Here is a 22,704-nt window from a genome sequence, read left to right as displayed (position 1 = left end):
TGTAGGTTACCGTCTTCTTTTCCCCAGCTGCCTTAAGGATTCTTTCTTTGTCGTTGATTTTAGACAGTTTCAATACAATGTGCCTTGGAGAAGGCCTGTTGGGATTGAGGTAATTAGGTGTTCTATTTGCTTCTTGGATTCAAGGATCCAGTTCTGTCCACAAGTTTGGGAAGTTCTCATTAATGATTTGTTTGAATATATTCTCTGTTCCCTCCTCTCTTTCTTCTCCTTCTGGTATGCCCATTATTCTTATATTGCTCTTTCTGATGGAGTCAGAAAGTTCTTGTAGAATTCTTTCATTTCTTTTAAGTCTCAAGTCTCTTTCTTCTTCCATCTGTGTAATTTCCAGGTTTCTAGCTTCGATGTCACTGATTCTTTCCTCCATCTGGTCAACTCTACTACCTAAGCTGGTTATTTTGTTCTTAATTTCTTCTATTGAGTTCTAAATCTCCAGAAATTCTATTTGGTTCATTTTAAAATTTTCAATCTCTTTTGTAAAATGTTCATGTTGTTCTTTGATTGTGTTTCTGAGTTCATTAAACTGCCTTTCTGTGTTTTCTTGCATCTTGTTGAGTTTTTTGAGAACTGCAATCTTGAATTCTCTGTCATTTAAGTCACATATTTCCATATCTTTAAGTTCCTTTTCTGGAGACTTTTCACTTTCTTTCTGAGCTGTCTTGTTGCCTTGGTTATTCATGGCAATTACTGATTTATTATTTATCTTCCTAGACATCTACAGGAGTCGCTTCTGCAACAGGTTGATAGGAAGAAGTCTTTCTTTTGTTTTCCAGTACTTTTGTTTTCCAGTACCAACATTCTTGTTGGTAGAATGTTTTATTTTCTCTCCGACAGCAGCCATTTTTTCTCTCTCACACGGTAGTGCTACGTTTTCTCTGCACTATTCCAGCTTCTCACACAATGGGGGGATTCCCTGGGAGACGGGCTTCTCCTCTGTTAATAGGTCGCCTGGGTCCCAGGGTGCAGTGTCCGTGTGGGTATGCGGAGAGCTTTTGAAGTTCCAAAGCTCTTCCTGCACCCGATTCAGAGCCCGAGTGTTTCAGCAGTTCTGTTTACTCCTGCAGGGATCCGCCCAGATAGGTGGGGCCAGGGGCAGGGTGAGTTGTGAGAGGTGGCCCAGAGCAATGGTGGCGAGCACTACCACAGCCCGTCCTGTTTCCACAGCTCCCTCCCCTTTGCCAGAACTAGTTGGGCTGTGAATCTGTGTCTGTGGTCCACAGTTCTCAGAACAGCAAATATTTTGTTCTTTTGATCTGACACTGCTACTGTTCTGCTTCTAGCACCGGGCAGGTGGGGGAGGGGCGAGCTCTGGGAGGGTAGGAAGGGGGAGGCTAGTCTCAGTGCCTAAGGCTTCCGTTCTCTGCTTGGCAGTGAGGGCTTAAACCACCGTTTTCAGCCTTCTTCCCTCAGTCTTGGCTCGGAGGTCTCTGCCGTGAGCATTGGGTTCAGCCATGTTATATGCTGCCCCCTCAGCCCTGTGGGCCATAACCGGAGCCCTAGCACTCCGAGTTCTTCCCTCTCCCCCAGCTGCGGTAGTTCCAGGATGCAGCGAGCTCGGAGCACTGAGCTACGTCTGTGTCCTGCGCCCGCGCAGCTCCGTCTCCGCACTTCTCCCTTCCCTCCTCCCCCCACTCGTGCGATTCACCCACCTTTCGGTGAATTCAGTAGTGGGCCTCTTCGTCTTCCTGTCTGCTGTGCAGGGAGTCCTTTGTGGAGTTATTGTTGTTCGATTAGTTGTAAATTCCAGGGGAGCTTTACAGAGGCTCACCTCACACCGCCATTTTGATGACCTCTCCCATGACAACTCTTTATGGCTGACACCCCTGACCTGCCACAGCAGTCACTATCATTGCCTTTTAGAATAAGACCTCGTTTGTTTATAGAGCATTGCTTATGTTGTGCCTCTCTAGAAAGGGCTCTGCCTTTCCCCCATCCCTTAGGATCAAGTCCTATTTGGGCCATTAACATCCAAACAGGACTTCTTGCTAGCTAAGGGAAAGAGAAACTTCTGAAACTCACTCAAAATGAGACTCTGCATTGGGCAAGAAATAGGCAACTAGCCATGTCACCTCAGCATAGCTATGCTGCCTCCACATCCAGAGGCCTGCCTAGAAAATCCAAATGCAGAGAGAAAAGAACAGGATTATGGCAAGCTTCTTATTAGTAAATGTATACTCCCAGTACTGTTTGCCCCCAGGTTCCCAGCAATATGCTAAATTGTTAGCTTCAGAAAATCTTGTCAATCTCTACTATTTTCTTAATGATCAGATGAAATCTTTCTGGTGACAAGAGAAAAACAAAATAGTAGAGGTAGGCAATAAACAATGCAAAAGTGATGAGGAAAGCTATAGCATATCTTCCAATAGTCCCTGGATTGGAACAATTATGCTATTTTTCAATTCTTGCAGCTTTAAAAAATATTTATTGCATGTGCTCAGTGTAATAGATGCTTGTGATATGACTTCCAATTGTAACTGAGACTACACTGTATGTAGGAAGATGAATAGATTATTTCACCTTGGCAATTGCATTACTTTAGAATTTCCTGGTTTATATGCAAAGAGCTGAAAGGAAACAGACTTGCACTCCTGTCTCCACTGCTTGTGCAAATCTCCTAGCCTCAACGGGCCTCAACGAGGTGGACCTTTCTTAAAATACACATTTTAAGAAAGGAAAAAACTATTAAAATTGTAATACTCAATATATACCAATAACAAAAGATAAATACAAGTCACATTTGACTTCGGCAATTATAAGAGGTGCTCAAAGTGGTTCCCATCAGCATCCAGACACTTCTGATGCCGGCAAACTACTGCTTGAGTAATGTTGATCAAATGTCCACTTGTATACATTTTTTGGCACCCCCAAATGGCACCCCTGGTATATATTAACACTACTAACTTGGTAGAACTGTGTAAGTTAAGGCCTTTGAGAAATGTCTAAAGCCATATACAAGTACCTGGCTTTAAAGAAGGACTATTGGAAGGTTGAACACTTTTATAAAAGGAAACTGTCCTTATTACAAACTGATGATGTCACCAAGGAGAAAGTTTGTGCCCTTGGCCTTCTCAGGACACCTGGAAGAAGGAACGAAAAGGTTAATGCACGAAGGGAAACATGGAGATTAGAGGATTTCATGGCAGAGATAGGGGAAAAGAAATGCCAAACCAATTTTCTTTCATAAATACAATCAAATGTTTCCATATTTGTCCTAAAGTAATGAGCAACTATTTCAAAATTTAAGTCATATATAACTTTAACCTAATTAGTATGGTTTCCTCATAGAACTATTTTGTTGGGGGGGGAAGGAGAAAAAAGTATTCAGGGCTGTACACTCATAGAATTATTCCTCCCCAGTCATTTGTTTGGCAGGAAAACCTGATCTGCTTTATGTAATTGGCTGGTTAAAAGTGGTCTTTGATTGAACCCTAGCTGTACAAAGCAATCCTGAGCTGACTGAAGGACATATTCAAACCATTTGATTGACAGTGTTTGTGTTGGGGACAATATATTTTTAGTCAAGGAAGGGATAACTATTCCTATCTAAACAATTCAACACCTATAACAACTATTTATCCCTGTCAGAGGTGGATTTTATTAGTCCCTCTTGAGAATGAAATAACACGATGATTTTTTTTCATACACTCCTGAGAAACATGAGCAAATTATTCACCATGATCATTTACAGTAAGAATGGAAACAAAAAATACCACACTTGATACAGAAATGATGTATAGAAGGGAGAGACCATCACTACTGATTTTTCAGATGCTTGTGTCAAAGATGAGACACACTGACCTCAAAACACAAGGAAAAAAGAAGTGTTTTGCAAAAGAATATTTCCTTCCATTCATGCCTCCCTAAAAAAATAAACAGGTCATGCTTTTTTCCCCCTTCAACAGCCATTACTGATTTTAATATATGTATGGCTTCCCTCAATATTGGAAAGGTATAACTAAAGTCCTAACATGGTCAAAAATGCCCCAGAAAGAATGAGTAATAGAATCCCTGCCCCACTGCCTTACCAGCTGTATACCTTTCTTAATTACAGATGTCAATTCAAAAGTCTAGACGTCAGTAGAACTGTGTTCTAATCCTACTCTAGAACTAATTGTTGTTGTGAATTCAAATAAGCCACTGTACTTTGCTCCAAGTCTCAGTTTAGTTACCTGTTTACTGGGGGTTAATACATGTACTATGTAGCCTCCAAACTCGAAACCATCATATGCTAAAGTACTGCAGAAAAAAGCAAATGAGCTATATAAATGCAACAATGCAAGAAGTACCAGACAGGTCTTTCCTATTTAACACTAGACTGCATTAAACTGCAGTAAAATATCCTTTTTTAGTCTTCATTAGAGATTTTTCTCTAATTTGGAGAAAGAAGAAATGATTTATTGCATCTCATGTACTTTAAATGCTACCATTTTTTAGCGTGTTTTAACTAGAGTAGAAAATAGAATTTGAGCACTTTCAGTCACCAGGCCTTAGGGACTCTTCTATTACCTCTCAGAGCCGGTCTAACCTTGGCCGAAGGCTACTGTAATTTACCCTCCATTGTCACAACTGGCTGTCATAGAGACTCCGTCCTTATGAAATGAATAAAACCACTTTGAACTGGCAGCGAATGAATCTGGTTTAAAAGTCAGATAGACTTACATAAAAAAGACAATTGGCTGGAATAGCATATAACTGCACCTCCTTTTACATAAAGCTAATCAATTATCAGTCAATTGTTCGAACGTTACCATTAGGCTTGATGATTTGGAAGCTTCCAAAGCCACCCTCTCGGGCACAGGTCTGTGAACTGTGTTTCCACTAGAAACAGACTGGCAATTGAATTCTTTCATTCCTATGTTATCCTCTCCAGTCCAGCAAAGCTTTCATACCGAATTTCCCCGAAAATAAGACCAGGTCTTATATTAATTTTTGCTCCAAAAGACGCATTAGGGCATATTTTCAGGGGATGTCTTATTTTCTCATGTACGACAATCTACATTTATTCAAACACAATCACATCATCTTCTAGAACATCGTCATAACGTACTAAATGTGTCCGTCTGGCTGACGATCTTAACTGGGGCTTATTTTCAGGGAAGGTCTTATTTTCGGGGAAACATGGTACCTGTGCAAAAGCAGACTTTACACTCCTTGGCTACACACACAAGAAATACAAAATCCATGGAACTAGGGTTCTATCCATAAAACCATTTGCCACATGGTTTTCCCATCATGCCCAAAGACGTAAGCCCATTTGGAGGCTGAAATGTAAATGGATTATGTATTTGCTGAGAACGACAGGAGGAAAAATAAGATGTAGTACTACAATCCTCACAATTAGAACTCAGTCAGTTTATTGTCCTCTGCCTAGGTGTTGAATTTCAATGTATTCTTCTGATGCAACACACACACACACACACACACACACACACTGCACATGAGGTATACAACACAAATTCTATTACACTGAAAGCAGGGAAGACCTACAATGAAATCTTTTTCTGTCGACAAGGTCATCTTTCTAATTCACAGAGTTTATTTAATCCTGAGGTCCAATTCAATGTGTCCTCCTTTACAAATAAATCTACACTGTCCAGGTCCCTAACAAGAGCCCTCAGAGGGAGTTCAGAACGCAAATGAGAAAACCGACCATAGCATGGCCACTGGGAAATTGCTCCTTTTGGGTAATCAACACACAAAAGAAGCATATTTCTAATACGAATATGTTTTAGAGAGCAATAAACTGATTTATCAAAAAATTAAACAGTAATATGTGCCAGAAGTTAATGTAGGAGGGGTGCAGATCTATAATTTACCACCCACTTCTTTTTCACCAACGGCACCAGCTCATCATGAAAAACTCTAGACTCTGCCTTCCTTTGGTGCTCAATGGGAGAGCAACAGTCATTCATCATTAAGTCTTTAGTAACTGCTCAGCCAAAGGCAACAAAGTCTGACTTCACCTTTGTATTACATTTGACAGATTGTAAAAGAAGTTACAAACATTTAAAAATCCTACTATTTAAACTAAGCTGACGAAATAGAATGTTGCAATATTAATTGGAAAATCACTGAATCGAAAACCAACCCTTACCAAAAAAAACAAACAACAACAAAAAGAACACATTATGATTCTTACCTTAAAAATCTTGCTACAGTAATCGGGAGATAATTCAAAACACTTTTCTTAAGAGCAAATAAACAATTATCAATTAATAAAACCATAGATATGCTGTGAACTATCCATCTATCTTTCCATCTTACACAATATTATTTCACTTTTTACTAAAGGAAAGACAATGATACATATATAATACATCTTGGTATACAAGTGTTCTCATATTGTTAGAATGTTTTTGTTCATGAAATGCTTTATATTCATTAATACATACATTGTTTTTTTACCAGTTGAAGTACTAAAGTGTATCCCATTCTTTTCTGAAAATTCTTATTACATATAAGTGGTTACTACCAGCTGAACCATAATATCTTAGTATGTGTGGCATGTGAGGGATTTTCAAGTGCATATTCACACACAGATTTTTGGTTATCCAAATTTCACTGATAATTATTCCAATTCAGCCATAGCAAACCTTTACCCATTTTGGTGCCCCAGGTCTCAGCTCACATTGCTCTGGACCTACTATGTCCGGCTCTGCAGCACTCACATGCTCAACTGAGTCATGGCAAGGGAAGAAGTTCTTTCACTCTCCGACATCCTGTTTTTCGTAAATTGCCTCATGTGGGGACTCTATCTTTACTTATATTGAGACACAATAATGTCAACTGTGGGGTGGGATTTCAATAACCTCAACCATCTTTGACTAATCTCAGTCAGGGCTCACCACACACTGTTTGCCAGTAGTAATTCATTTTTTATTTCTATCACATCGCCATTTTCTAATGACCTTTCTTCAGGCAGGTAAAAGAGACAATCTCCGATTTCAAGAAATATTTAAAATGCAGCTTATGGCTTTTGGCCTTTATTATGAAGTTAAAATAACACCCACTGCAACTGACTTTTAAGAATCCTTTCAGTTCCCCCATTGCCAACTTCTTGCTGGAATCTAGTCTCTATCCTTAATAAAATCAAAACACATAGTAAACATCTACTTAATTCCTGTATACTTACTATAATAGTTGGGTTCTTTAGCAACAATAGCCCACCTAATTTTCAGATCATTTCTGAGACAGGTGCTATTATCATTGCCACTTTGCAGATGAAGAAACTGAGGTTTGGAGAAGTTACATAAGTTGTCCCCACACAGACTATAAGAAGCATTATCATATTATAAAGGCTCAGCTCTTAGCTGACACATGGTATTGCTTCTGCATTGAACAATTTTATACTAAGATGTTATAATCCTGCTCTCAAAACAAATTATATATATGGTATCCTTGTTGAACATTATCCAATGATCACTGCTACCTCCAGCATAAAATACAAACTTTTTGATCTAGAATGTATAGTTTCTGGGTGGCTTACCCTTCCAGGTTCATCATGTTGTATCTGTCTTGGGCACACATTTTTGCTCGTGGGGACCAATTGTTCCCAAACTTTGCATGTTCCCTTATGTCTTTGTACACTTGCAGAATCACGTCTTGAAACATCCTACTGCATTTGTCCATCTGGCAGGTTCCCACTCATCTTGATGACTCAGTTCAAGCATCTCCTCTCTGGGCATCCTTTTGACACCCAGCCTCCAGGCAGAATGGTCCCTCCCACTTTTGCTTTCCCACACACATTTAGTTCAACGGTGAAAGTTTTATATTAAAACCATTTGTCAGCCTCTCACCTGCAGTGAACTCCTTAAGAGCAATTACTTTTGTCATTCTTGTCTTTTCACCAATAGACACGCTTCACCAACAAGCCAAGGAATAAACGTGTAAGTGGCATTAGTCGAGTTGAGCAACCAACATCCCCTAAATACAAGTTCTGGAATTCTAGGATTTTCTTGTTGGCAAGACTCAATAACTATGAAAATGAGATTTACAGAGAGTAATTTCTATGTCTTAAAATGAGTTTTTTTAAAAAAAAAACTCAACATGGAAATTTCATTGTACAGAAGCTATACCTCATGGCAGAGGCTCTAAAGTGGAAAGAGTATGACACTTGTATGACACTACATATAGCTCAACACAGCTGGAATGTGAGGTGAAGATGGTCAGATGTAAGAATGTAAGAGCAGGCAGGGCCAAATCCTAGAGGGCCATGTGCCGTGGAACAGATTGAATTTTGCTTGAATAGTTTACTACCCCACTGCCCAGCTAGAATATCCATGTTCTATCTCTGCATGTACAAATGCTACCCTTCCTTGTTTAAATGCCACCCTTCATGGTTCAAATGTCACTTCCTCCATGAAGCATTCTGCATTTTCCCAATCCAGAAGAAGCCTAACCCTCCTTTATGTGTTCCTATCAATGGATACTTGTACTAGTCTACAGAACTTGCCACCTTTTCCTTTGTACAAGTCTTACTTACCTGCTAGATATACAAGGTCTAACAATTACATTCACGAACTTTACATTACATTACAACAATGTTACAACAACATTACAACATTGTTTACATTACAGCAATGGTGCTAAACTTTTTGGATATCAGAGGGATTATTCATAATGAACTTGTACCAACCAGAAAAACCGTTAACCAAGTTTACTATTTCGAAGTGCTGAAAAGGCTGCGTGAAAAAGTTAGACGACCTGAACTTTTTGCCAACAATTCATGGCTCTTGCATCATGACAATGCATCAGCTCACACGGCACTGTCTGTGAGGGAGTTTTTAGCCAGTAAACAAATAACTGTATTGGAACACCCTCCCTACTCACCTGATCTGGCCCCCAATGACTTCTTTCTTTACTCAAAGATAAAGGAAATATTGAAAGGAAGACATTTTGATGACATGCAGGACATCAAGGGTAATACAATGACAGCTCTGATGGCCATTCCAGAAAAAGACTTCCAAAACTGCTTTGAAGGGTGGACTAGATGCTGGCATCGGTGCATAGCTTCCCAAGGGGAGTACTTCGAAGGTGACCGTAGTGATATTCAGCAATGAGGTATATAGCACTTTTTCTAGGATGAGTTCACAAACTTAATTGTCTGACCACGTATACTCATTAACAGCAAATTCTACATCTTCCCCTCCCCCACCTACTCACCTCCAGCATATAGTCCAGAGCCCAATGCATTGTGGTATAAAGAATAAGGTACTGTCTATGTTCTGAAACTATTTTAAATGTATACTTCAACTAAAACTTAGTAAAGTCAATGAATGTTAAAAACAAATTTATGTTTATGTATTATAGGAATTCCAGGATAAATTTCAAATGAGAAAATTTCTTTCCAGAGTACCCAAGATGCTAGATTTTCACTTGGGCCTTGAACTAGATAAAAGTACTTAAAACTTTGCATAAATAGCTAGCCGGACAATCAGCTCTACTGCGTCTTTTGGAGCAAAAATTAATATAAGACCAGGTCTTATTTTACTATAAGACCAGGTATAACATGATATGATACCAGCTCTAATATAATATAATATAATAAATACCCAGTCTTATATAATATAATACCCGGTATAATATAATATAATGTAATATAATATAATATAATATAATATAATATAATATAATATAATATAAGACTGGGTTTTATATTAATTTTTGCTCCAAAAGACGCATTAGAGCAGACTGTCTGGCTAGGTCTTATTTTGGGGGAAACACAGTATCTTGTTATTGATTACATAGACACAAGGTCTCAAAACAGTCACATCTCTAGAGCAAGTTGTAAAGTTGTCTTTGAGTTACAATCACTTTTGTCAAAAGCTAAGAAAAGATTTCAAATGTATCATACTGAAAATGTCAATGAAGAAAAGCATGGTGTTCTGGGTAGAGCTATGTGGGTGTTGGAGCAAAGAGGAGATAGGTCTTTAGTGAGGAAAAAAGTTTGACTTCACACATTTGATCATAAACTACACCTCAGTACCTACCAATTTTTCTAGAAAATGAAGAAAAAACAGCAGCACACCACACACACAGAGGTGCCAGGCACAGTAAGATTCCCTCTCCCAGCACTTAAACATCGAAAGAATCAATAGGACAATTGATATTCCTGAAGATTCAGCTACAGATCAAGGACAGTGCAAGGTGAATGCTCAAAGTTAGCATTTTAATTTGAATCAGAGCAAGTAGTATCATTCTAAAATATTTCATTGAAAAACATAACCTTCAAACATGTGTCAGACAACCACAACCATTCCGTAATAACGGAATATTCTACAATAGCATAGCATCACAAGAAAACAAATAATGTATTTTTAGTGTCAACTGCTGCCCTGTATTCTAAAATATGCTTTACACTTTGTGGGATATTTTCTGGAAAACTTTCCATATGTAAATTTTGTCCTGGATTCTACCATGAGAAGTAACAGGACACGGATATTTCTTTCTCACTTAAAATTTTAATGTAATTAAATGGTTTACAATGAGGTACATGGATGAGCCCAAGGGTTTCCAGCCTTTCTGTGATGAGACATCCATTCCAGATGTCACCTCCCTTGGAGCCACACACAGTGTAGAAACTTGGGGTTTGGGGTGAGGGTTTCTGGCAACCATAAGGAAGAGGCAGCACTACAGCCACATTCACAAAATCATCCTGCAATATTTCCTCCCCTCCGACCCCCAAATGCACTAGAAGGAAGGAGGGACAGGGGATAGCTGCTCACTGATAAACACAACCAGCAAGGGCCACTGTGCATCTGCACAGTACTGTAGTTTAAGCCCCTTCACATACATCGTCTTCATCTGATCACAGTGAACCGGGTCCATGCTCAGCCAACTCAGCCAGCGCCGTCATCAACCAGTATAAGGTCCATAAAGGCAACGGAAGTGAATACAAGAAATCAGTAAAGGCTCAAGTATGAGGATGGTAACATATAAAAGGCTTTCTTCTGAGGCGCTCTTTATCCCATACTTAAAAATCCAAACACCATCAGGTTAAAATACCAAGATTCCTGATTCCTTCTACAGGTCCACAATCCCCAAAAGCAATTCGTAATCCAAAAAGCTCTGAAAATCTAAAGGTTTTCCATAACTGGACTGGAAGAAAAATAAGATTCTAGGCTTTATTGCCCTAGTTTGGTTTCCCAGTGCTGCTGTACTAAATTGCCACAAATAATTAAACATTTAAAATACTACAAATTTATTGTCTTCACAGTTCTGGAGTTCAAAACACCAACAAAGGTCTCCCTAAGCTAAAATCAGAGTGTCAGCAGGACTGCCTCCCTTTTTGGAGGCTCTAGGTGAAACCTGTTTCCTTGCCTTCTCCCGCTTGCTTCCGGAGGCCACCCAGGACCCCCTTCCTCCATTTTCAAAGGCAGCGAGGTAGCATCTGTTTCTCTGACCCTTACCGGTCATCACATCTCCTCTGACCTCAGCTGGGGATGATTCTGTGTTTTCAGGGACCCTTGTGAATGCATGGGGCCACCCAGATAATCGAGGATCATGTCCTTAAACCTTAATCACACATGCAAGGTCCCTTTTGCAATGAAAGGTGACATTCACAGGTGCTAGGGATTGGGATGTAGTCATGTCTGTTATCCCACTTTTCTGAATATTCATGGATTTTCTTATAGAAATAGTCATGTGTTTGACAAAAAGATGCCCCTGCAGTGTGTGTACACACGATGATGTACACACAGTGTGTGTGTGTGTGTGTAAATATATACATATATATATTTTAGAAAATAGAATATTTTTAAAAATATATAAATATATATATTTTTAGAAAATAGTACATATGTACACACGCACACATTCTATTGTTTTTCTAAAATATGCTATACAGAGGGTGCCAAAAAATGTATACACATTTTAAGACAGGAAAAAAACTGTATTAAAATTACGCTGATGGTAACCACTTTGAACACCTCTTCTAATTGCAGAAATCAAACGTGACTTGTATTCATCCTTTGTTATCGGTATATATTATTACAATTTTAATACAATTTTTCCTTTCTTAAAATTATATACATTTTTTGGCACCCTCTGTATATATACATGTATACACACACACACACACACACACGCACACGTACACACACACATCCTATTTTTTCTAAAATATGAAAAAGTCCAAATTCCGAAATATTCTTATCCCCAGGATTTCAGATAAAAGACTGTGACCTGTACCATGATTTATCCATAGTGGGTGCATCTCTCTCTCTCGTCACCATCCCTTCAAAGGAGTAATTGCTCTACTACCAGGTCAGATCCAAAAACAATGACTGGACCTTAAAAATGAATGGGCAGGCTGACTGCTTTAAAAAGCAAAAAGCCAAGCCCTACTCTCTCTCTCTCTCTCTCTCTCTCTCTCTCTCTCTCTCTCTCTTTCTCTCTCTCTCTCTCCCTTTCCTAGTTTTATATGGCTGTTAAGTTAAAATTAGAACCCCTCTTGGGGCATAACCATTTCTTTCTTTTTTGCACTTCTTTCTTAAGAGTGTATTCAAGACTAAAAATATATGTATTTGGACTCCAACCTAAAGTATGTGCTCCAAACCACCTATTTCCAAAGAGTCCTGCATCACGGATAACTGGCACCATCTCAAGCTATTAATAAAGTGGCCCTCTGGTTACCATTTGGCTGCCATTGCCTACATATGTCTTCCCTGGCGTCCCTGCACATGGATAGAGGTGATTGGCAGGGTAGATTCAGGGATTTCTGGGATCCTAAAAGACTATCAAAATCCCACCTCTCTGCTTAAAATATTCAATTAGCAAGCACAAATATCAGGAAGTTCACTTCAAAGTTGATGAATGACTTTCCATTGAGACAGGGAAAATTATGTTTCCAAAGTATGATACAGACATTTGCCCTATAAGGAATACCCTGAAGAGACATTATTAGTTAGTGGACAGAAAAGGAAAAAGCTATAGGTGATGGCATAATTTCTAATGCAACTTCCTGTGACATTATTGAGAGTTTATCTGCTGTAGGCAGAAAAGCCTTTGTGGTTATCGAGGCCATATACAGGAGACCTTCAAAAGAGCATTAGCATTCATTAACGGTGTAGAGCTCAGGATAACTCTCAATTATGGTAACATAAGTCAACTGATCTTGTATTGAGAGCAGCCAGGCCATAATAAATTGTAAGATCTAGCTATTGCAGCTAAACACTCCGAAAGATAAAAAATGAATAAATAAAAAATTTAAATTAAATACAACCCAACTTCCTCCAGGGCAAGGACCCTTTCTTATTCATTTCTGTGCCCCTGTCATCCTCATCACAATGTAGAAGGAAAATAATGTATCTATAAACTTTATTTACGTGTAAACGTCACGGTTACGTCGTGGGGTAGATTAATGCAGTGCCAAATGTGCAAAGCACATAACACAAACACACAAGATGGGACACACTAACACATTATCCAACAAATAAACAAAAGCATGTTTCTCCAAAGTCATCTAAGAAAACATTCCCAGTCTCTACACAATCTTTTCATCAGCAACGAGGAGTGGTTTCATTTCTACATATTTCACGAAGAACAGAAAAATTGGATCCGTGTTGTTTATCCTCAATTCTACAGATAGTTCTTATGGCACACTGTGCTCAAACATAAAAATATCAAAAAGAACTAGTGACTTCATTAACTTTCTCCCGAGGCTTGTGATGCAACTCATTTGTGATGTCCTAGAAGCTAGTTTCTGAATGACTGCTTATTGGTTTTCCCGAGTCCGCGAGGTAGCGCTTGTTCAACTAACAAATGCATATGCCAAGAACCAAAAAAAATCAATTTCAATTCCCAAAGAGCATGATCTTGGTGCAGGTCAGTGAACACCGTCACTGTTTCATACCAAGATAAACAAGGATCTGCAAAAATTCTTGGGGGCAAGAATCCTATTAGTTACCCTACCGAACAAATTACATAGCAAAAGTACTGAAACTTTCCACTCCCAGCCATAAGACTGGTAACTCATTTATGAAAAGGACCTAATATTCACACCAATCTAACGGCTCCAAAACCTTACTTCTTAGTATTCTCCAAGGTTCCTAGAATGAATGAATGAGGGATGGGATGGTAATTTACATAGATAAAATTAAACAGATTCATGAAGTAAAAAGTGAAGTTATTGTCCTTTTTTGGTTCTCTGATCCAAACCATTATGTGTACACCAAAACTCTATACAGAACCTATTCCATCTTCCATAACATCCAATGTTTAGATTTTGTTAAACTTGTAATATAATAATGAGAAAAAGAGACTCATACATACAATCCAGGGCCATGCTGAAGAAGGGAAACCATACGCAAAAGGCCAAAGTGCAAATTCATGAAGAATGGCTACATTGGCAACATTACCAGGGCCTCATTTGGGCATATTTTATTTTATTTTGAGCACTTTAATCTTACCTAGTTCAGTGGGTGACAGAGAACAGCTTCTATAACAATGAAAGCCTAAACCACAAAGGCCTCTCTGTGTATGCCTTTGTGAGGTATGGGGGTGCTCTTTGGGGGGTAACCTGAAAATAAACTATGATACTATCCCAAAGTTTACCCAAGTATCAGCCTAAACAAGTAACAGCTCTCACCCCCGAGTCCCTGCATTCATTTAAAATTCCTGAACATAGAGGTGCATAAATTTTTTTGAATCAGAGTTTTGGATTTCTCCGGATAGATAGTTAGGAGTGGAATTGCTGGGTCATAAAGTAGTTCCATTTTCAGATTTTTGAGATACCTCCATACTGTTTTCCATAGTGGCTGCACGAAACTAATTTAAAAAAAGTTTTAAAAAAATCCCTAAACAGTTGAATTTTTAACAGAAACACTGACAAAAGGAAGGGTGGGGATTAGGTCCAGGTTAGCAACTAATGGGGGACATCATGTCTTCTGCCCTGATTTACTTATGGATAGGTAGAAGTGTCAATCAACAATGCTGTTTAAATCTGCACTTACCATAGTGAATTACTAGCTAGGCGACCTATCTATATAAAAATAATAACTAGTATTGATAATAAAACCCTAAGGGAGTTTAAGGTATTTGTATTGCTGCTACATAACAAATTACTCCAAAATTTAGCAGTTTCAAACAATAAGCATGTAATAACTCACAGAGTTCCTGTGGGTTAGGAATTCAGAAGCAGCTTAGCTAAGTGATTCTGGCTTGTGGTCTCTAAAGAGGATACAGTCAGTATGTTACCCAGGACTGCAGTCATCTGAAGACTTTGCCAGGGCTAAAGACCACCTTCGGTGAGCAGAAGGCCTCACTCCCTTGCCACATGAATCTCTAAGGACGGCTGGAGTGTCCTCACAACACGGCAGCTGGCTTCTCCCAGAGTGTCATCCAAGAGAGCAAGATGAAAGTGGCAATGTCTTTTATGACTGAGCCTCAGAAGTCATACATCATCACGCCCGCCATATTCTATTGATCACAGAGAACACCTTGATAAAATGTGGGAGGGAATTTCACAAGGGTATGAATAGCAACAGGTAGGAAAGACTGGGGAACATTTTGGAGGCTGGCTGTTACAATCTTGAAATAAGCTTCCAAATGAAAGAAAGATAACACTCCCCATGGTTTTAGAACAGTCTGTTGTAGCCCAATTTCTTGAAAATTATTCTTAAACATGATAATATGGTATAAGCAGGCTACTGGGTGACATCCTATAAACTCTGTGGGGGAGGCATTTAATCAATGTTTGTTGAACTAATCTAATCCCAGAGGTTTTAACCCTGGCATTGCACTTGCTCAGTTCCAACACATTTCCCATATACCATTTTGTGTATATTATTTTATTGACTTGCCATGAAATCCTATATTATAAATTAGTAACTATATTATTTGAGTGTCAACATTATTCATCGTATTATCAATTTTATTTGAAAAGCAGGTATTCTAGATCCTTAAAACCAGTGTGAATTAGAATTTTCATGGTTAGAAAATCACAGAATAATAAAGGATCTTAAGAGGTTACCTAATTTGTTGAAGCTGACTGTTGGGTCCAAGGCAATTCATTATACCATCCCATCTACTTTTCTGTTTATTCAAAGCTTTCCACAATAAAACAAAGTTTAGAGAGGAATATGCACCCAATAAATTCATTTTGCGGATGAGGAAATCCTCACAATATGTAAAGAGAGTTACCTATTCAATGCAGCTCTTGATACCCTGTTTCCCCGAAAATAAGACCTAGTCGGACAATCAGCTCCAATGCGTCTTTTGGAGCAAAAATTAATATAAGACCCGGTATTATATTATATTATATTACATTATATTATATTATATTATATTATATTATACCGGGTCTTATATTACTATAAGATCGGGTCTTTATAGTAAAATAAGACCCGGTCTTATATTAATTTTTGATCCAAAAGACACATTAGAGCTGATTGTCCGGCTAGGTCTTATTTTCGGAGAAACATGGTATTGGTACTCACAAAGATAAAAACAAAGCAAGGATGAAACATCACCTCTTTAATGATCTCTCATCCATGAGATATCAAGTGACTTCACAAAAAACTTATTTAGCAACCGTCTTTAGCAAAAGCTTGCAGTTTTAAGATTACATTAGGGTAATAGTAGGCAGTTGTAGCTTATGAGAAACAAAACTTGTTTGTCAGTTTTTTTATTTTTTTAACTGACACATTATATTACTACTGTAGCTAACCCTGATTTAGAAGTTCAATCTGTAAATGAAAAATCCATGGATAACATTGATATTGCTTATTAAATAGTTAAGATAAGCCTTTTTGGAAACTGCAAGAATGGATCATCCTCCAAACAAATGTATTCTTATCTCCCAGGCACCTGGTCATTATTTTGAGCTTGAGACTATTGCAAAAAGCTAAGGGGGGTGATGGAGGGAAGGAAGCAAGTAGCACAGCTCCTATGTCCACTAGCATTCTGGTTCATGTTCAGACTTGGAAAGAAAAAAAATCTATGCAGAAAAATAACTGTAGCAGCAGTTATTTTCTTGGAAAGAAAAAAAATCTACGCAGAAAAACAACAGCAGCAGCAACAGCAATAATAACAGTAGTGAATATGCAGTAAGTATTTACTACATGCCAGGAACACTCTTAAAAATATAATCTGTCATTTAACCTTCACAAAAAAAATCCTTCTCAACAACAATTTAAAAGACGGGGAAACTGAGACACCGATTAAGAACATTATAAAAGATAACCTACATATTAAGTGGCAGAGCTGGGATTCAAATTCACGGAGTCTACCCCAGAAGCTATATCTTTAAGTGCTGTGCAATACTGCCTTAAAATGGATCAATAAAATCAGACAACCATGACATTTGATCCTATCTTAATAAGGTAGCATAAGAAGGTGTTCAATAATATAAATGCTTCTTTTAATTGGAAAAAAAAACTCCCAATGATATGACTTTGTGGTCATAATTGTATTTGCAATATTAGGATATAAAAGGTACCATTTCTTCCTCAACATCATGCCTACAAACCTACCAAAAGTAAGATTGGGGACTTAGACGATATTCCCCAGTAGGGAAAACTGAAAGATGGATACGAGGCCCACAGTTCTATATATATAAATGAACCACATATAAATAAATATACACGAAGCAAGATGAAAGAAATATAAAAGTTTGTTTCAAATCTTCCTGACTATACCTGAACTATTATAAATCACTTCTTGTCAAATCACTGACTTTCCCTTCTATTCTCAAAAAAACCTTTGGCTCTATGTCAGTGGCAGTGTTTCCATACCTTGAAGACTCTAGGTCCCCATTAGCTCAAGTACTTACCCAAAAAAGCACCACTAGCAATTGTCCCAACTGCTATCCCTTTTATGAAAATGTTGCATAAACAAAAAGTATCACTGTACAAACCTTGTAAAATCTAATGATATGAACAAGCTGCTTTTAAATCCTTACAGGAATCAGGTTTATTTTTTCTGAACATTGTAAAATTGTTTTAAAACAAGAGAAAAGTAAATACCTGGAGCTTTTTAAAGACCTGGAGTTTTTCCTTTTTTCTATTTCTTTTTTTTTTTTAATAAGACCACTGAGTTACATAATCAACTTGAATGATGCATTCAATTCAGAATCTATGCTACTGCGGTGCTTGTTCTGAGACTTCATCTGGGACAGAGAAGGATGACGACGGAAATATCACCACGAGAGTCTCATATCACATATTACTGTTGACAGTAGGACTTGAGAGGAAAAATGAAGTCTCAGCAGAAGGATAGCCCTGGGGATTTTCCCTGCCCTGTGGTCCACTTAACCTTACACACAATTACTTTCCCTTACAAAATGAGGGAGAGGGAGAAGGATGACTTAAATGGTTAAAAAAAAAAAAAAGAAGGTGCAGAAAATTTATTCCTCACTTGCATTAATGTAAAGTAAAACAGTGATGTCTGCTGGGAATTTTCAGTTTCTGCATATTATGTTATATGATTAGTCACTGAGCATCTACTACCTTTATCCACAGAATACAGAGAGTACTTTATGCTCGCCTTCTCATGAATGGAAAGAAATATTCAGCGTCATCACCCATCTGTCAATTGTACACGGAAAGATTTCCTTTCCCTATTCAGAGATCTGTCTGTTACCTCTGAATGTACGTGTGTGTGTCTTTTAGTATCTACATTGCTACCTATGTACACCTGTGTGTACAAGTATGTGATTATGTCATATGTTCATATATGTTTGAGAACTCAAACACAGGAAATGGTTACCATGTCCATTTTTCTTCTAGAGAAAAAACAAAGCTAAGTGACATCTGTGAATAAGGAGGCCACTGCACGAATAACTCTGTGATGCACTGAAAATTAGGAATATAACCTTGGCCTCTTGACTCCTACTTCCAGACACAGCTCCCTGACTCCCAACATTTCTAAAGCTGACACAGCCTCTCATGTTTGATCTGGTGATATTCTCACCCTAATTATCCCAGCTACATGCAAAGTCATTTGCACATGCACACTTCTCTAGAAATTACTTTCTATTAAAAAAGTAGCATTAAACTTACATGTTTTCTGAGCATTTTATAACTCTCAAGTAAATGAGGAGCTGAGGGAAATTGTAAAACTAGGCCTACGGATCACTGTTCTGACAAAAGTCAAAAAGTTAACATCAGTCAATACAAAGGAACCAGCACGCTTTCGTATTAAGAAACTGGAGGATCACAAAGTGTGGATCTGCGTCCACACTTGAGTTTGCACCCCGGACAACCATTTCCTGTTGCCATGGGTTACCAGGATGAGTCACTTGGAGCCCTCCAGACAACTTGAGAGATGTCTTATCCTATACCAATTTCAGAATTAACAAAATATATTCTTGGTAATTAGCAGTGCTCAGCAATACAGTCTATTAAAATATCAGATCAAAAACATTTGTTAATTCTTCTGCATGAAAATGAGGACTTGAATGTAAAATTGAGGGGTTTTTTTCCTTGTATAAAACAGATAATTCATCATTACCAGCCTCTCATTAAGTGAGCCATACAGACGCAATCACAAGGTAAGGAAGAAAAACAGTTTCAGCATCAATGTACTATAAATAATAAAGTAATTTATGGCTTGTCACTAATAAACCTTTTAACCTCAAATCATACAAAGTTTAATCAGAATAGACTTTGTTGAATCCTTCACATACACATACGCACACAAAGGAGCAGTCACACCAAAATATTAAATATCCACGAGGGCATGACATCTCTTAAACCAAGAACAAGAAAAATGAGCATTTTACTGCATCTACAATCAATTGTGCATTCAAGTCCCATGCAGCCTGCCAAGAGTATCTTGTAAATGTGTCAGGAGAAACCCACACATCCAGAAAGCACCGAAATCAGAAATCAGGTAAAAACAATAAGGTAGGACCCTTACTACGATCACTGTACACGAGAAGGAAGAAGATAACGTTGAAAGAAAAACATGCTTTTTGGATTTCACCAGCAAGGGAATTTTAAGTCTTTTGTAAATATCCACCTGAACTGGATAAATATGACCTCCAGTATAGAAAGTATTAGGTGTAGAACTAAGAAGATGAAAACACATTTAAAATCTACAGCTTGATTGGCTAAAAACAAATACAACAGTGCGGAATGGCATGGCACTAATTATCTTTTCTTGGTTCGGGTATATTTTCCATTATACCAGTGGTTTCTCTTCTTCCTGATTCATTTTCTGCTCCACGATTCTTTATTCTATATTAATAGTTGAATTTAAAAACAAACATGAAGACAAAGGAAAGGAGGCCAGGGGAGGTCTCTAAAACGGAGACCTTTTTCCATATATACTCTATACACCACTGATAGAGAGGGGAGGGAAATCATTGATTAGTATTGTTTTCACCCATGAAATATTTTGGCCTCAGGAAAACTTGAGAGCGTAACAACTAGATCTTTTGAGAGACAAAACCAACAAAAATCCCTGTAAATCCTATTTCTGGTTAAATAGAAGTCACCCTCTATTTTATCCCTTTGTTTTCACATGATACAAACATCTTATGTTTCAAAGAAAAATAAAATCACAGTAAAGAAGCGTCTCAACATAAACAAGGCAGAATGGGTTCTACACTAGAGTGGCTCGGTTTTTAAGTATTAACTTATACTACCTGCATAGTATAGTCATACGCAGGCTAAGAACCAAAAACAAAAAAGTCTGGTTTTACTGCATTTTCACATCTTCAGTCCTCAAGTCTGAATCTAGTTATGTATTTCACACAAGAGTTGCTCTGCCTTATCTATTCTTGGCGAGCTCTGTCTGGCCCACATGGTTCTCTCAGCACCTTCTACCAGAGGCTGCCACTTCAGCCAGCTTGGACTTTGGGAAGCAAGCCTCTGAACCTTAATTATGATCTCATTCCAGTGACTGGGCAGTGCAAAACTGTATGAGGTTCAAAGAGGAGATACTTAAAGTAAGAAGTTGCATGTTCCTCATAAACTGGAGGGGAAAAAAACTGTCTCCCAAGTCCCCGAAAATTAAATTTCAAAGAAGGGAAAGAGTACCTCTATAATTTAAGAGGGAACTTTCTCTAGAATTAGATTAGATTTTTTTGAAAGATAAATTTCTTTATACTCATGGCTGATATGGATTTAAAACATATGAAGCCCTTACAATACATGTCATGCTTGGAGCACATAAGGGAGCTACGGAACTGGGATTCTGACATACAGACGCCCAGCTTAGAATGCATTTCTGCAGAATCGACAGAGATCAATAGACTCAGGAAACAAATATGTTGATGGATGAGGACGGAGTCTGAAAGCGACCAGGTTGAGGTGGCCACGCTGCGGGTTTCAAAGCTCTTCCCATGTTGGCAGAACGAAAAGGTTACAAATGATTCCCCTTTCTTTTATTTTAAGAGGGAAAGGGAAAAGGGAAAAGGAGGGGGGCAGGGAAAGGAGGTAACAGGATGGAGCTGGCGATGAGGAAAGGGAGAAAGAAATGAGAACGGGGAGAGAGAAAGAGAGAAAACCGAAGAGGGGCGGGGGAGTAGGCAGGAAAGCTATGATGTATGGACGCTCGCCAGCCACCCAACCGAGCGCTCCATCACCCCCAAGCCTGCGTCCCTCGCTCGCTCGTCTGGAGACCTGAGGCTCCCGGGTTCCGCCGCCCTGCTGCTGACAGCCCTCCCAGACACCCCAGCCCCGCGCCGGCAACGCCGAGATGCCCGAAGTAGCCCACGGCAGCCAGCCCATCGGAGCCCGCCACTCCCTGGACCGCGCTCGCCTCCCACCCCCGCCCCCGACTTCTCCCCGCGCCCCCATCACCAGTCTCAGCGAAAAAGCCGAGAAGAGCGCAGAGATGGGGAATTCAAAAAAGGGAGGGCGGGCAACCCCCCCAAAAAATAAATTTTTTTTAATAATGTGATCACAGGTCCTGGGGAACTAGCAGGGTAGGGGACTCGTGGCAGGGGACCCGTGGCAGACACCTGGGAGGGAACACGCTCGCTATCGCAAATACCCAGGGCTGCGTGGGGCTGGGCGGTTTTCCACAAAAGGAAGTTTGGAAGGAGCGCAGCGGTTTGCAATGGACGAAAACGAGATCGCAGCCTTACCTGACGGAGGTCAAGCCGGCGGGCCGAGGAAATCCTCAGGTTTGCGATACTAAGCCACTTGATCAGGTTACTATGGAAATCGTCTTATAGAGGAGAAGAGGGAGGAAAAGCCACATCCACGCACACACAACCCAGGCACATCCTCGCCACCCTCAAGGAAACTGCTGGGGCCGCCGGGCGCGGGCGCGGGGTCCTGGCGCGGCGCCCCTCCGGCCCGGCGTGCTCCTCCTTCCCTCCTCCGCCGGGCCGCGCCTCCCCGCCCCGCCGCTGCGGTCGCCGCCGAGCCGCCCGCGGGCCGAGCGAGCCTCCGCGGCGCGCAGCTGGGAGCGGGAGCGGGAGCGCGAGCGAGCTCGCAGCCGCCAGCCGGCTCGGGCGGCGAGTGGCGCTGTTTCCCAGGCGCGCAGCTGGAATTTAAAGAGACAGACGCGTCCTGGGGTCTGGGGTCCCTGCCCGCGCGAGGGGCACGCACGACGCCCACCGTATCGGTCCGAGCGCAGTGGACCCACCGGGCGCTGTGAGAAAAGTTTCCTACATGAGGAGCAGCCCTAGACTCCTCTCCCGAATGCAGAGCACAATCTGCAAAGAGAGAGTAAGAGGAATTTTCCCCCTCCTTTGGAGAGTAGGGGGGAAATGATTTGTATGCTCAACAAGTC

The 22,704-nt window shown here is 39.7% G+C and overlaps 1 protein-coding gene across 1 annotated transcript in view; it reads right to left on the bottom strand.

The window, feature by feature from the left end:
- The window catches only part of NAV3 (neuron navigator 3), a 770,226-nt gene extending 747,939 nt beyond the window's left edge, over positions 1 to 22,287 (bottom strand). The window contains exon 1 of the mRNA XM_033117411.1: positions 22,052 to 22,287. The gene's annotated coding sequence lies outside the window, so the exon portion shown is untranslated. The remainder of the gene's footprint in view (positions 1 to 22,051) is intronic.
- Positions 22,288 to 22,704: the final 417 nt, after the last annotated feature.

The sequence above is a fragment of the Rhinolophus ferrumequinum genome, chromosome 10 (assembly GCF_004115265.2).
Source record: "Rhinolophus ferrumequinum isolate MPI-CBG mRhiFer1 chromosome 10, mRhiFer1_v1.p, whole genome shotgun sequence".
In the NCBI taxonomy this organism is placed as follows: Eukaryota; Metazoa; Chordata; class Mammalia; order Chiroptera; family Rhinolophidae; genus Rhinolophus; species Rhinolophus ferrumequinum.
The sequence above is the reverse complement of the archived record's forward strand: the minus strand, read 5'-3'. Positions and strand labels throughout refer to the sequence as shown.